The 14142-nt window shown below is 38.9% G+C and overlaps 1 long non-coding RNA gene across 1 annotated transcript in view; it reads left to right on the top strand.

Annotated features, from left to right (window-relative positions):
* The window catches only part of LOC122549549, a 13854-nt gene extending 742 nt beyond the window's left edge, over positions 1-13112 (top strand). Inside the window, exons 2-3 of the long non-coding RNA XR_006311570.1 lie at positions 7804-7811; positions 13100-13112. This is a non-coding gene — a long non-coding RNA (uncharacterized LOC122549549). The remainder of the gene's footprint in view (positions 1-7803; positions 7812-13099) is intronic.
* Positions 13113-14142: the final 1030 nt, after the last annotated feature.

The following is a 14142-nucleotide window of genomic DNA, read 5'->3' as shown; positions in this document are numbered from 1 at the left end:
ATTTCACTGCAAATGCTACTAGAAAATAGGTATTATAATGGAGTTAATCTTTATTATGTAAAAGAAAAGCTTTTATTTAAGTTATTTCAGGTGATTTCCATTTCTAAAGTACTCCAAATATTTTATCCAAAAAGATGAGTCACTTACCCAATTACATATTTTTAACACTTTGTGCCCTGTAGTTGGCTATAATGTTTCTGAAGTTCCTTTCCCCAAACAGAAACACATGAAAAAAAAACATATTTTACCCACGACACTATATCTAGGTTATCCACCATAGATAATTACATTTTACACATAATCTGTTGAAACAAAGGTAAGATAGAAGTAGTGTTGTACTAATTTTAATACCATTAGTTTTAATCTTCCATTTTTCATAAAGTAGATGAACAAGTGAGGCTGTGGTTACTCGATTTTGAATATGATGGAACAGTGTCAGGCATTGGCATCATTTGTTTTGCAGAAGCAGACATCACGGGTTTGCAATGCATGGCTGCTCCTGAATAAAACAAATATAAGGAAGCACAACAGGGCTGGAAGCACACTGGGAACTGTATTGTCAGAATGCACCTGTTGAACACCTGTACCTTATGAAACCTGATGTTGTGTAACTCCCATCGTTCAAATATACAAACATCTCTTGGCACGAAATCTTCTGCATGTTAACAGAAAGCCATACATTAAGAAACACAATACTCAAACCATTTGATCATCCCTTGTGAGAGAAATAAAAGGATTTTGGATTAAAATGAAGTTTAAAAACTGGTCCCCTCTACAATGCAATACTATTTTCTATTGCCAATGACAGATTGGAAAAGTTTATTACCCACTGCAAGTTTGATGCTCATTTGACAGCAGAATCAATCCAACTGTTGCCTTTTAAAAATATTATTTATCATCCCCTGAATGCAACAATTTTGTCAAAATATCAACAAATTTCTTCCATATTGACAAAATGGTTTTAAAAAGTAGGGGATAAGAGCTCTACCAAACACGAGAACTGCGTCTGTAGTTTCTTGTTTTGACATTTGTTTGTTTTTCTGACCACCAATAAACAAAAACACAGAGCCCTGAGGACACAGCCTGAATCCCCAAAGCTCAACTCATTCTTGGGCTCTGTGCACTCAGCAGGTGATGCCGAGACCGAGCACATTGCCACTGCTGATGCTGCTGGTGTACACCTGGAGCCAGGACAGCTCCTGCCGCTCTCTGTCACACAAACAACTGCGGCCACTCAGTTACAGCCAGCAACTCGCCTCACCACACACCACTGTGCATGCATACATTGCAGCGGAGAGAGAGGCAGAACTACTCACATTTATGATATAGGTATACATTATCACTGTTCCACACAAACTTCAAAGGCTGCTCACACTTATTCTTGGCATTGTCTCATCTACCAGAGATGTTAGACACACAGAAAACAATGCATTTAGTTGGGGGATCTTGGTGCTGATGGATGTAAAGGCTGTTCCTTAAGAGACAGGCATGAAGCTACCCAACCAAGAAAACCTCTGCATTTAAAAACATGCATATGACAAACTATAACTTAAATGGATATGGACCAAGAGTAGGGACCAAAAGTAGATTGGATAGTTTAATTTCGAAAGATGCAAATATAACTGAGTTAATGCCCTCCGTCTGTACAGCAACATTTCACTGCGGATACGTTTCTAATTTCTGTAATAATATTCTTGAGTTATCTAAATGTAACACATATGAAATATATCAATTGCATTTACTTGAAGATTTCTGATGGGATTATTGACAGTTAAACTCAGATATAGAGTTAGAATGCTACAATGCAGATAGCTTATGCATGTGACAACATCCAGTCACTTGGTACACGTGTAAGCTAAACTTTTTAAAGGTCATCACTCCAAAGTTGATGACACAATTTCCGAAAAGCACCTGTACATTATAAATGCAAACACATAAAGATTAGGTAATAGCTAACTTAGTTACTCAGAGAGAGGGATTGTAAAGTTTACATATACAGAGCCCTAAAGGTCCATTTATTGTTTTGACGTTTGGACATTATTCCAAATCTTGTTATGGTGTAACCTCGTGGATGTGTTAATTTTGCCCTTGTGTACTTTTGGTCTGCAGATCAATCACCAGTGTGTTGATTATTCTCTGAGTGTCCTATCTCACTGTCATCATTGGGTGTGTGTTTTCATGTTCACTGTGAACAATTGACATATTGTACATTTTCTTTAACTGGCTTCTGTTCCTCCTCGAGTGGTAACAAACTCATGGGTTTCCCCAAGATTTCTGTACCTAGAGTTCCTTGACCTTTTTAACTGTTTCTTACAATAAGCATTAAAAATTAAACTTTTATTCTTGAGAATTTAGAAGGTTAAGGGGTGATCTCATCGAGGTCTTCAGGACAGTAACAGGGAAAGACAGGGTAGATAATGGAACTTTTCCACTGGTTGAAGACTCTTGAACTGGAAACATAGGCTAAGAGTTAGGGCAAGGCCATTTAGGAGAGATGTTAGAAAGTACTTCTACCTGTAGAGAGTACTGGAAGTTTGGAACTCTCTTCCTCAAACAGCAATTAATGTTAATTCAGTTGTTAAATTTAAATTTGGGCTGACAATCTTTTATTAAGCAAGGGTATCAAGGGATATTGGACCAAGGCAGGCATATGCAATTCGGCTGCAAATCAGTCACGATCTTATTGAATGGTGGAGCAGGCTTGAGAGGCTGAATGGCTTAGTCATGTTCCTATGTTCCTATTTAGTCTCCATGATGTTCCTTGTCAGTTTGGCCACTGATTTGACCTGGCTTGTCTTGATGTCCTGACCACCATCTATAAGGCACAAGTCAGGAGAGTGATGGAATACTCCCCACTTGCCAAGATGAGTACAGCTGCAACACCACTCAAGAAGCTTGACACAATCCAGGACAAATCAGCATGCTTGTTGCCAGCACGTTGACAAACATCCACTTACTCCACCACCAACTCTCAATCACTGCAGTGTGCACTATCTACAAGATGTACAGGCAAACTTCACCAAAGATCCTTAGGCAGTACCTTCCAAACTCACAATTACTTCCATCTAAAAGGACAAAGAGCATCAGATACATGGGTACACCACCATCTGCAATTTCTCCTCGAAGAGATTCATCATCCTGCCTTGGAAATATATTGCTGTTCCTTTACTATCGTTGGGTCAAACTCCTGGAATTCCCTTTCTAACAGCATTGTGGGCCTCTCTATAGCAGATGGACTGCAGCGTGTTAAGAAGCTCACTACCATCTTCTCAAGGACAACTAGAGATGGGCAATTGCCAACAAGAGACACCCATGTCCCATAAATTTAAAAAAAATCTTTCCTCTGCAGTCTGCTTCACTATGCCACTATTTTGCTGAAGATTCTTTTCATGTGGCACAGAGCCTTTGTTCAGTTTCCTCCTCAACCATGGTCACTTCCAACTGAACCTCAGTCATTGTTTCCTGCAAAACAGACTGGTGAGCAGTTTTTCTACATCTCCTGTACTCTCCTCCAGCTGTTGCTAAAGCAGTTGTTAACCTTTCCATTTCCTTCTTCCTCTCACCAATGACATTTTTCTGATAATTGCAACTGTTCCTTTCGAGTTTTGTTCTCTTGACTGAACTCTTCTGCACCATGCTTGACTTCTTTCAATAGCCTCTTCCTGGCCGTTTTCACATTCTCCAAAGCTTCTATTCTCTCAAGATTAGATTTTACGATTTTAGTGCCAAGTATCCTTCATTGAAATAATCTGGTTCAGTTTCTGTGTGCATTGCATGAAGAATGGATTGTGCTTGTATTTGTAGAGTTCTAATTATCCTTCTTCAGTTTGCAAGTATTTGAACTACATTATGCATTAATCTATATGGCAGATGATGCCATTTTGTTCCATGTCATTTATCTTGCCCTTAACCTTTTATTGCATTTAAACACCACATTTTCTGAATGGATTAAATGGTGGAATTACATCTTTCCTGAGGTTCAATATGGCATCACCGTTGAAACTTCCTCGAATAATGAACTTGTCGAGCTACAATTATTTTAAGGACTGGATGGACTCAATGGTGTGTTCTTAGCCCCTTCTGTTGCTACAGATACCTTAGTGATCTCATGGATAGTGACAATACTGAAAGTCATATGCACTGGCATTCCTGGCCTTACAAGTTTGCTCAGATCTGCCAGTTAAAATCTTTGTGGTTTCTATGATGACCTACCATAGCCACATTGCAGTGGAAAATAACAATGAAAGTGATTGGAGACTTATTTAATGCAGTTAATTTGCTAGATGTAGGTAGAATCATTAGGTTCCAACAATCCTGGTGAAGGGTGGATAACCTGCTGTGCTTTTCCAGCACCACACTTTTTGACTCTGATCTCCAGTATCTACAGGGTTCTCACTTTCTCCTGATGATCGAGATAGTCCCACATAACAATTACCATCAGTTCACAAGAAAGTCAATGATTTACCAGAAGCAAGTAAGAAAACAACTACAACTATTATAAGTATAGCAGGGAAGACCATTAAAAAATATGACTGAATGCATGAAATGAGACTAAGGACATTATCCCCATGAATTGAGGTACAAAAATGGAAGGCAACAAAATACAGTGAAAGCGTAATCACTGGTTCTGGAAATGAACATATGGCTAGAAAGAAATTATGAACAATTGAAAAGAATGCTGTCAATTCAAAAGGAAGTCAAATAATAACAGTCCAGAAAGAGAAAGAAGGTAAGATAGAGGGCATAAGGTCAAGCATAAACGTACAGGACAGGAATATCACCAGGATCTGGTACCCATTTGATGGGATGATTTTGTGGCTATGAATAATTTCAAAGACAAGTTTATAAAAGCTGCAAAACAGCAAGAGTTGCAAAGCTGGAGAACATAAAGCTCGAGCTGGGTGCACACAGAAGTGGCAGGCTGAGGGCAGCCAGCTCAATGGCATAGACAGGTCTACACAGGAAAACTGCCTCCGAAAGGCTATAGAAAATAAAGTCAGGCTAAGTTTTGAAGAAAGTGTGGGTGACCAAGATATAAGAGACATCTTGGAAAGGATGGCAGGAAAGCAACTTTAAAGATTTTCTTGGCTTTGTTAGCAACAAGTACGTGGAAATATAAATAAATTGATAATAAGGCTGCATTTCTGCAACGAGATCAGTTCAAAACAGAAATGTTACTTCACCTCTTGTGATGCACATAGGAGCAATGGATTTGTGAAGTAGGAGCAATGAATTTGAAAACTTGTTAAAAATGGGCTTAAAGTAGAATTAAAAATTGGAAGTCAAGCTTCTGTGGCTTTTAAGTACATGAATGGAAATCATGTAGAATGGATTGAGACTCATTTTGCCTTAGCCATCTTATTTAGAAAATGCTAGCTCCGTGGCTGTTAGACCTGGACTTGAGCAATAAGATGGGATAAATTAATGATCTCATGGTGAAGCACTTCATTACAGCAGTGATGATAGAATGACTGAATTTTATATTCAGTGGTAGTGGGTCCAAGAGTACCTTAAAAATTTAAGCAGGGGCCTTTATGAAGTGCATGAAAGCACTTGTTAATGAATTAGGTTAAATCATAGGGTAATATTGATCTGGTGGCAAACAATTAGGGGGATATTTCAGAATGCACAGACTAGATACATTTCAACAAGTAAGATTATTTCCAAGGGATAGACCTACCATCTGTGGTCAACTTGAAATGCTAAAGATAGTATCAAATAAAAGAGAAAACATATAATTGTGCTAAGACAGGTGACAGGTTAGAAGATTGCGAAGAATGTACAAACAACAAAGAATAACTTAAAGTTAACAAAGAGGGAAAAGTTAGAGTGTGAGAGAAAACTAGCTAGAACCATAACAACAGACAGTAATAATGTTCCATAATTATTTAAAGAACAAAAGGGTTACCAAAGTGTGCATTGGCCCCATAGAAAGTGAGACTGGAGAATTAATAGTGAAAAATGAGGAAATGGCGGATGAACTGAGCATGTATTTTACAATAGTTTTCATTGTCGAGAGTACAAGTAACATTCTCATCACATCACAGATTGGAAGAGAGAGAATTCAGGAAAATCACTCTCACTAGAGAATTATTGCTGAGTAAATTATTGGAGGTATGGGTAGTCAAGTGCTCGGAGTCTTGATGGAATTCATCCTAGCGTCTTCAATAATTGAATGATGAGATAGTTGATGCATTGATTTCAATTTTCCAAAACTGCTTTGATTTATAGATAGCCCCAATAGATTGAAACAGTGACTGTACCTGCTTCATTAAAAATGGAGGGAGACAGAAAGTACACTAGAACAGATAAGTTAGCTTAGCATTAATCACAGGGAAAATATTATAAGGTATGATTTAATACATTACAACAAACACTGAGACAATTTCAATGATATCAGCAGAGTTGATATAAAACATATATGACCAATCTATTGGAGATTTTGTAGTTGACACAAACCCTAGATAAAGGGAACTTATTGTTATAGTGTACTTGGATTTATGGAAGCCATGTGACAACAGTCTGCATCAATAGTGATGACAGAAAATAAAAGATCATGGTGTAATGGATAATGTATTGGCATGGATTGAAGATTGGATGAACAGCTGGAAGCAGATATTAGGTATCACTGGGTCTTTATCAGGTTGGTAAGATGTAACAATTTGGTTTACACAGATTGGACCTGGCTCTCAACTGTTCACAATTTTTATAAATGAAGGGACGAAAGGTATGATCACCAAATTTGCTCATGACACAAAGATAGGTAGAAAAGAAAGTTGTGAAGAGAATGTTGCAGATTACAAAAAAGATGTAGATAGGTTAGCTGAGTGGGCAAATATGTAGCAAATGGAATATAATGTAAGAAAAGTAAAGTTATCTATTTTAGTTAGAATAGTAAAAAAGCCTACTAGTTAAAGGATGAGACTTTGCAGAGTTCAGAGATACAAAGGGATCTGGATGTCCTCATGTATGATTCACATAAGGGTAATGTGCAGGTTGAACAAGGATTTAGGGAAGATAATAAAATATAATCATTTATTCTGAGGAGAACTGAAAACAGAATTAGGGAGTTTATGCTTCAATAATGCAGGGCATTGTTGAGACCACATTTGGAGAATTGTGCACAGTATTGGTCACATTACACAAGGAAGGATGTAAATGTGTTGGAAGTGGTTATGAGAATGTCTACTAGATGAATACCTAAAATGAAGGGTTACCTAAAATGATGAAAGGTTAGATGGTTAGAAAGCTTTAGGGGAGGTGATATCCTGGTGGTATTATCATTGGACTGTTAATCTAGAGACCCAGATAATGTTCTGGGGATCCAGGTGTGAATCCTGCCACAGCTGATAGTGGAATGTGAATTCAACACAAATCTAGAATTAAGAGTTTAATAAGGACCATGAATTAATTGTTATGAAAAACCCATTTACTTCATAAATGCTCTTTAGGGAAGGAAACTGCCAGCCTTACCTGGTCTGGCCTATAGATGACTCCACAGCAACATGTCTGATTCTTAACTGCCCTCCAAGCAATTAATGATGGGCACTAAATGCTTCAATAGCCAGTGACATCCTCAGCCTCTGAATGAAAAAAAACTAGGCTTGTATCCATTGACATTTAGAATAGTAAGAGGCAAATTGGTTGACAAGTATCTGATTTTGACGATGTATATATGAAAAGGATGTTTCTGAGAGAATCAAGAAGGAGAGTCACTGTTAAAAGACACCCATTTAAAACAAATTAATCGTTTTATCTTCTCTCAGAGAGATCATGAATCTTTGGAACTTCCTTCCTGAAAAGGTAGTGGAGTCAAGAGTCCTTGAATATATTTATAGTAAAGCAAATAGTTTCTTGTTAAGCAAGAGATCAGGTTAATTAGAGGTTGGTTAGAGTGCAGTACTGTCAGATCAGCCATGATGCTATTGAACGAAGGATCCATGTGCTGAATGCCTACACCTACTCCTCACTTTCATATGTACAAAGTCAAAGTAGGGTCTCACAATCATTTCCAAATCTGCAATCAAGAAATGGTGAAGTTTAATTGGATAGCTGAATTGGGTGGGTACCCACACAAAGCTAGAGGCAGTTTTAACGTCGAAGAGTTGAATATTACTGACATGAGACAAGAAGTTGAAACTTTACTCATTGTACTTGTCAGGACAGGATGGAAGAAACAGCCACTTATGCACCATAAGAACAGGGTGTTGATTGGTTGAGTTACACTTGGCATGGAGATACAGCAAGAAGAGTTAGCAGTCAATCTTAACTCTCAGACCAGACAAATAAATTCTGAATGGTCAGTGTGTTGGCATGGGAATACATCGGAGATTGGTAATCTCCATGATATCTTTTGTTTCCTGAAAATGTGCATGTACAAATTTATTTTGCCTACATAAAACAGTCCTGTGTATTATTATATGTAGCCTCTAGCATACACAAATACACATCAACTCAGCTGATGATCTTAAATTGGTTTAGGTGTAACTCTTAACACAGTCTGGATTATTTAATAAATGATTTCCAATAGAAAAATCACATGTAATGTGACGATACTTTTCTGAGGCTTGCCGGCTCGGGCTGGTTGAGCATCATTGGCATGCTGCCCACTATGAATGGTCAATGGGATCAGTTGTCTGATACAGTCAGCCTGATATTGGGTGATAGTGCAGTCTACATACCTGGCATTACACCGTCATTAAAATTTATATCACATTAATTGTTCATGTGATAGTCAAACATCTTTTAGGGCTTTTGCCGGAAATGTCGATTTTCTTGCTCCTTGGATGCTGCCTGACCTGCTGTGCTTTTCCAGCACCACACTAATCTAGACTCTGGTTTCCAGCATCTGCAGTCCTCACTTTTGCCTAAACATCTTTCAATGTTGAGGTTTTCTTTCCATTCCTGTGGATACTACAACATTAAAGATCTTTTTGTTGATGTGCATTTATAAGGTCCCTTTGCAAATAGAAATCATTCCTTCAACACAATGGTGGGTGACTCCATCTACCCACCTATCTGAATTGCTTGGGCAACTTGGAGGCACGGTGCTAGTGTTGTGGCATTGTTATAGAGCCATGGCAATGTCCACCCATTTGTAAATGGCATTCGTAACCATCAAATGGACCTGCTGTTCTCACATGGACTACATGCAAATTATTCTAGCTAATCATAGAGAACAAATACGATGAATTGTACTGGTAAAAATATCTATTATGGCTTTCATCAGTTTCTAATTAAGAACAGTCTATCAATTTCAGAAAACATGTTTACATGAGCAAGTGACAGCACTCAATGATAAGAAACAAAAGGAAAAACATACGAGAAAGCTTGTGTTGTTCAGCAACAACTCTTAAATAGAGCAGCGTAATGTTGCAACGGTGGCTGTAATGAAGAGAACCATGCTGGCCTGTTATCCCTCAAAGCCAAACTGATGGACAACAGGAGAAAATAACATTAAATGGAGCTTTTATTTTTCCAATATAAAACCAGGTTAAAAATATCACCTTTTCAAAATCTGCACTTTCTGCTGATTCCCACAGAGAAATAATTATGATTCCATGCAGAAATAAACATTGCCTTGGGCCAAGGTAAACAGAGTGCCTCAAATAAGAGCAGCAGAGTTTCATTCTAGACAAAGCAATTTCCTGTGTTCTGCAGCTATAATTGCTGGACTGGCCTCTAGTGTGTGGTTTATCTCTGCAGTGAATCTTCCTGACCTTAAAGTTACTAGGGAAGATACAACACTCTCTGCATAACAACAATTTGCCAAGATCACTTTTTATAAGAGCCCATCTAGTCTTTTTTGATGTGCAACATACTCTTGTTTAGGCACATTCTATCTATATATACTTTTAATTATTTTTCTTTATTCTACCTTTCATTGCATGATTGCTTTCAACTTCATCACAAAATCATGTTATCATCTGTCCATTCTCTATACAAGTGAAATTAACTTGTAATTAATGATTAACATGATTTCACCAATGTGAAGGATGTGAGAAACCATGATAAACAGGTGTACATTCAAAGCTATAGTGATGATTTTATATGTGTCAAGCACTGTACCAAGTGGGAGAGATGAAAAGTGGTCACTAAAGAACACATAAATTCAATTTACCATAAATTGTTCTATGGTCTGCTCATGCAGTTGAAATACCATTTGAGCACGACTTCTAAACCATTTATGAACACAAATAGATTTCGCAGAACTGTGATATTGGTTTATGTGATCTTCAATAGGAAACTGTATGTGATTAAATTTTCCAAACATTAAATTTAGACAAGTAAGGAGAAGTCCATCACTCAGCTGACTTCTGCCAAGTAAATAAAACCAGAACCCAATTCCATGGTTCACATTATATTTGCATACCCAAAACGAACAACTTTAAATGAAACAACATTAAGTGATTCAGATTTTTCCCTTAGAGCCAATGGATGCGTTTTAGGTATATTCTTACCTTTCTGTAAGAAAAGAATATTAAGACAGTAAACTCTTCAATTTCAAATACTGTACATTGGTAAATCATTTATCAACAAAAAAACATAATATTTTGAAATGCATTTTCTTTTAAAAGAAATAGAAGTCTTTATACATGTCTCCTGCTCACCATCTCTCCTAGGTTGCTGGTCAACGAGAGAGACTCATTGAAATAGTTCAGATCTGGCCATGCAAATTTACGCCACATGCAGCACAAAATGCAAACCGACAATGGAAGTACTGGCCCCATTAATAACACAACAGCCCAAATATCTGAGAACTGCTAATCATATTTTGACTGTCACTCCATTCATATCTCTTTTCATCAATACTGAGCTCTGCTTTCCAGCTGCAATTGCAAATCCGGCCTCTTCAGAAAACTATAGCCTAAAATTCGCACAGTTTTCCTGTAGTGTAGGATTGTGGGAGGGAGTCAAGCCAAATCCCTTTTTATCTTGTTCTAAGAATTAATGTCCAGTAGCACAGGCATTTTGACAACTGCTGTGACAGGGTAGGTATGGATGTGTGGCAGTTAGTGAAGGGGTTATATTGCCCAGTGGGTAGAGTCCTAGGTAAGTAATTGAGGGCTTAGGAACTGAGGCTGGGTGAGAGTGGTAAGCACTGTGTCAAGGTCAGTACAGGTGCAGTGGGGATGTCAAGGCTGGTGGTGCCAGAAAAACAAGAGGCAGGGCAATGTTGAGGCTGGAGGTGGTGGGGGACATGTCGGGGGCAATGGACAATGGGGTAGCAGAACTAGCGAGGATTTCAGGCTACACAAGGGATGATGTGCCCTGGGAGATTAGAATTGGACTCTGTTTGGGGTAGTGAGGGGGAGGGGGGTATGTGATGGGAGAGGATGTGGTTAACTAGGCCATCAGTTTACTAGCTACTCAGGAGTTACAGTAGGTTTTTAACTCTCTGATATTTACTTGGCAACTATTAGCTTAACAGAAGCAGAACCCTCAAGATTTTCTCATGTTTCTCAGAGTGCTTCAGCAACAGAGGAATGACTATCAGAATCCTCAAATTCCTGGGCAATTCCCACAGATTCAGCTGCTTCTGGCATTCCACATAGTCCCAGCACTCAACTCCAGCTTTCACTGCTCCGATGACTACCTGGCTGTTGGAATAACTGGGTCAATGATAAGTTGAAATAATTTGAGCTGAGGAAATCTAATGTGTGGACTTATTGCTGTTGGATGACCTGAGTCATTTGTCAAAACAGACCTAAAGCCACGGAGCTTTCCTTCTAACGTTTTAGCAGCTGCATCATATGACACACTAATAGCGATATTAGTGCCTAATCACAACAATCAATTTCTATCAATTAATTTGCTGCCAATACTAACCTTGAGATGAATAAGCCTAATTGTGGAAAGCTTTGGGAATCACAGCGCCAAAATTACTAGTTTCTCTGCAGCATGATGTGCTTGTCATATGGTATGGCCCAAATTATACACATTATCATGTATCCCAAGCTGTTAGTTTCTACAAAGGTCTTTATTTTGCCTTTACATGATCATTGATATCTGCTTCCACTGTGTCCATGGACAGCTTATGCACCAATTTACCATTCATTGCAGGAAAAATTTGCCAAGTTCAAAGAATTTACAAAGTGAGATAGTGAGTGGTGAGGAGGGTGCAAGGAGCCTTCAAGATGATTTGAGAGTTAGCAAATGTATGGTGGATGCGCTGTAAATGTGTAGTGGCCCAGTTTGGTAAGAAAAATAGAATGGCAAATACTTTTAAAATGGCAGGTTGGGGAATTTTGTGTATGAATGGGCCTAGGTGTTACACCCCAGTCATAAAAACAAATATGCAGGTGTGGCAAGCAGTCAGGAAGACAAATTACATGGATGTGTATTGCAAAAGGGTCTGAGTGGATTCTCTACAGTGTGGAAACAGGCTCTTCGGCCCAACAAGTCCACACCGACCCTCTGGAGAGTAACCCAGACCAATACACCTATCACTATGGAGAATTTAGCATGGCCAATTCACTTGACCTGTGGGAGAAAACCGGAGTAAACCCACAAAGACGTGGGGAGAATGTGCAAACTCCACACAGTCACCCGAGGCTGGAATTGAACCTGGGACCCTGGTGCTGTGAGGCAGCAGTGCTAGCCACCGTGCCACCCTTACTTGAGTACTCAGTACAAGGAAGTAGCCTGATTACAAGGAAGTCTTTCCGCAGCTGTTCAGGGCCTCGTGAGACCAGATTTTAAGTACTGAATGCAGTTTTGGTCTCCTTACAAAAGGAAATACACATTTGTCTTGAAGGAAGTGCAATGAAGGTTCACCAAATTGATCCCTGGGTGGCAGGTTTGTTTTATGAAGAGGGATTGTGTCAGCTGGGCCGGTATTTACCAGAGTTTAGAAGAATGAGTGGAAGTCTAATGGGAACATGTAAAATTCTGACATGAGTGAGCAGACTGAAAGCAGGAATGATGCTTCCTCTGGATGGGTGTACAGAACAAGGGGTCACAGTCTCAAGACACAGAATAAACGATTTTAGAATGAGTTAAGGAGAAGTTTCTTCTCTCAGAGTATGATGATTTTCTGGAATTCTTTATCACTGAAAGCTGTGGAGGTGAAACTCGACTGAAGTTTAAGGAGAATTAGATTGATTTCCAGAAGCTAAAGGTGTCAAGGGGTATGGAGAGAGACTGGAAGTATGGCATGTGAGATTGAGGATCAGCCATGATCATGTTGAATGGTAGAGTGGGCTCAATCAGACAAATGGCCTACTCCTGCTCCGATGTTCTATGTCTCTGAATAAATGCCAGAATGTTATGATAAATTCTCATTTACTAAGCATTCAACAACAAGCAAGACAATATATGCCAAAGTGCCACACCGCCAGTGGGGTATAAACGGGCAGGTCTTCGCAGATAGTAAGTTATGTCCTTTGAAGTTATTAACTCACATAGTTTATCTCTTATGATGTGCCAGGAGTGCCGAGTGCACATCCGTTTATCCGTAGCCAGTACAGTGAGGCTTGCCACTCATTGACTACCAGACATTTTCTTAATATTTAAGGGCAAGAAACCAATCTCATAGCAGGGATGAAATCAGAGGAAACACGGCAGATATAGTATACACACAGGGGCCTAGCACAGGGAAAAGGATAGTATGTTTTAAAAATGTTAATGCCAATTTAATTTTCACCAGCTCCATCTGTGTGACTGCACCGTTGAATTGTGGGACAGCTACCTAACTGATATGGAAGCTAGTGGTACAATGAGCCTACACACACAAGCATAATCTCCTCTCCTTCAGTGTTCTTCATACAAAACAGTGCACCTTTGGTACACCGTATGCTTCCAGCTGCATATCCAACTTGTTACCGGACTTTTTGTGCATAATATTGCTATCTGCTTTGTAGCTCTAAAATTGGCTTTCTCAATTTCTGTGGAGATCAAAAGCACTGATCTTGTTTGGGGTGAAGTTATTGATGATGGCTAGGCATTGTCGATTGTGGTCAACACATGGTGGCGATGTGAAACCTTGACCTTTCAGCAGAACACACAAAATTTGAAAAGAACATATCACCTGCCAGACACAATATCCATTCTAAGCCATCTCCTTGTAAATTTGTTAACTTAGTCATTACAAAGCCAGAACTGAAATTGGAAGAAAACACATCAGTTATTCATAGAGTTATA

Source organism: Chiloscyllium plagiosum, chromosome 4, assembly GCF_004010195.1.
Source record: "Chiloscyllium plagiosum isolate BGI_BamShark_2017 chromosome 4, ASM401019v2, whole genome shotgun sequence".
Lineage (NCBI taxonomy): Eukaryota > Metazoa > Chordata > Chondrichthyes > Orectolobiformes > Hemiscylliidae > Chiloscyllium > Chiloscyllium plagiosum.
This window is presented reverse-complemented; position numbering and strand designations above follow the sequence as displayed.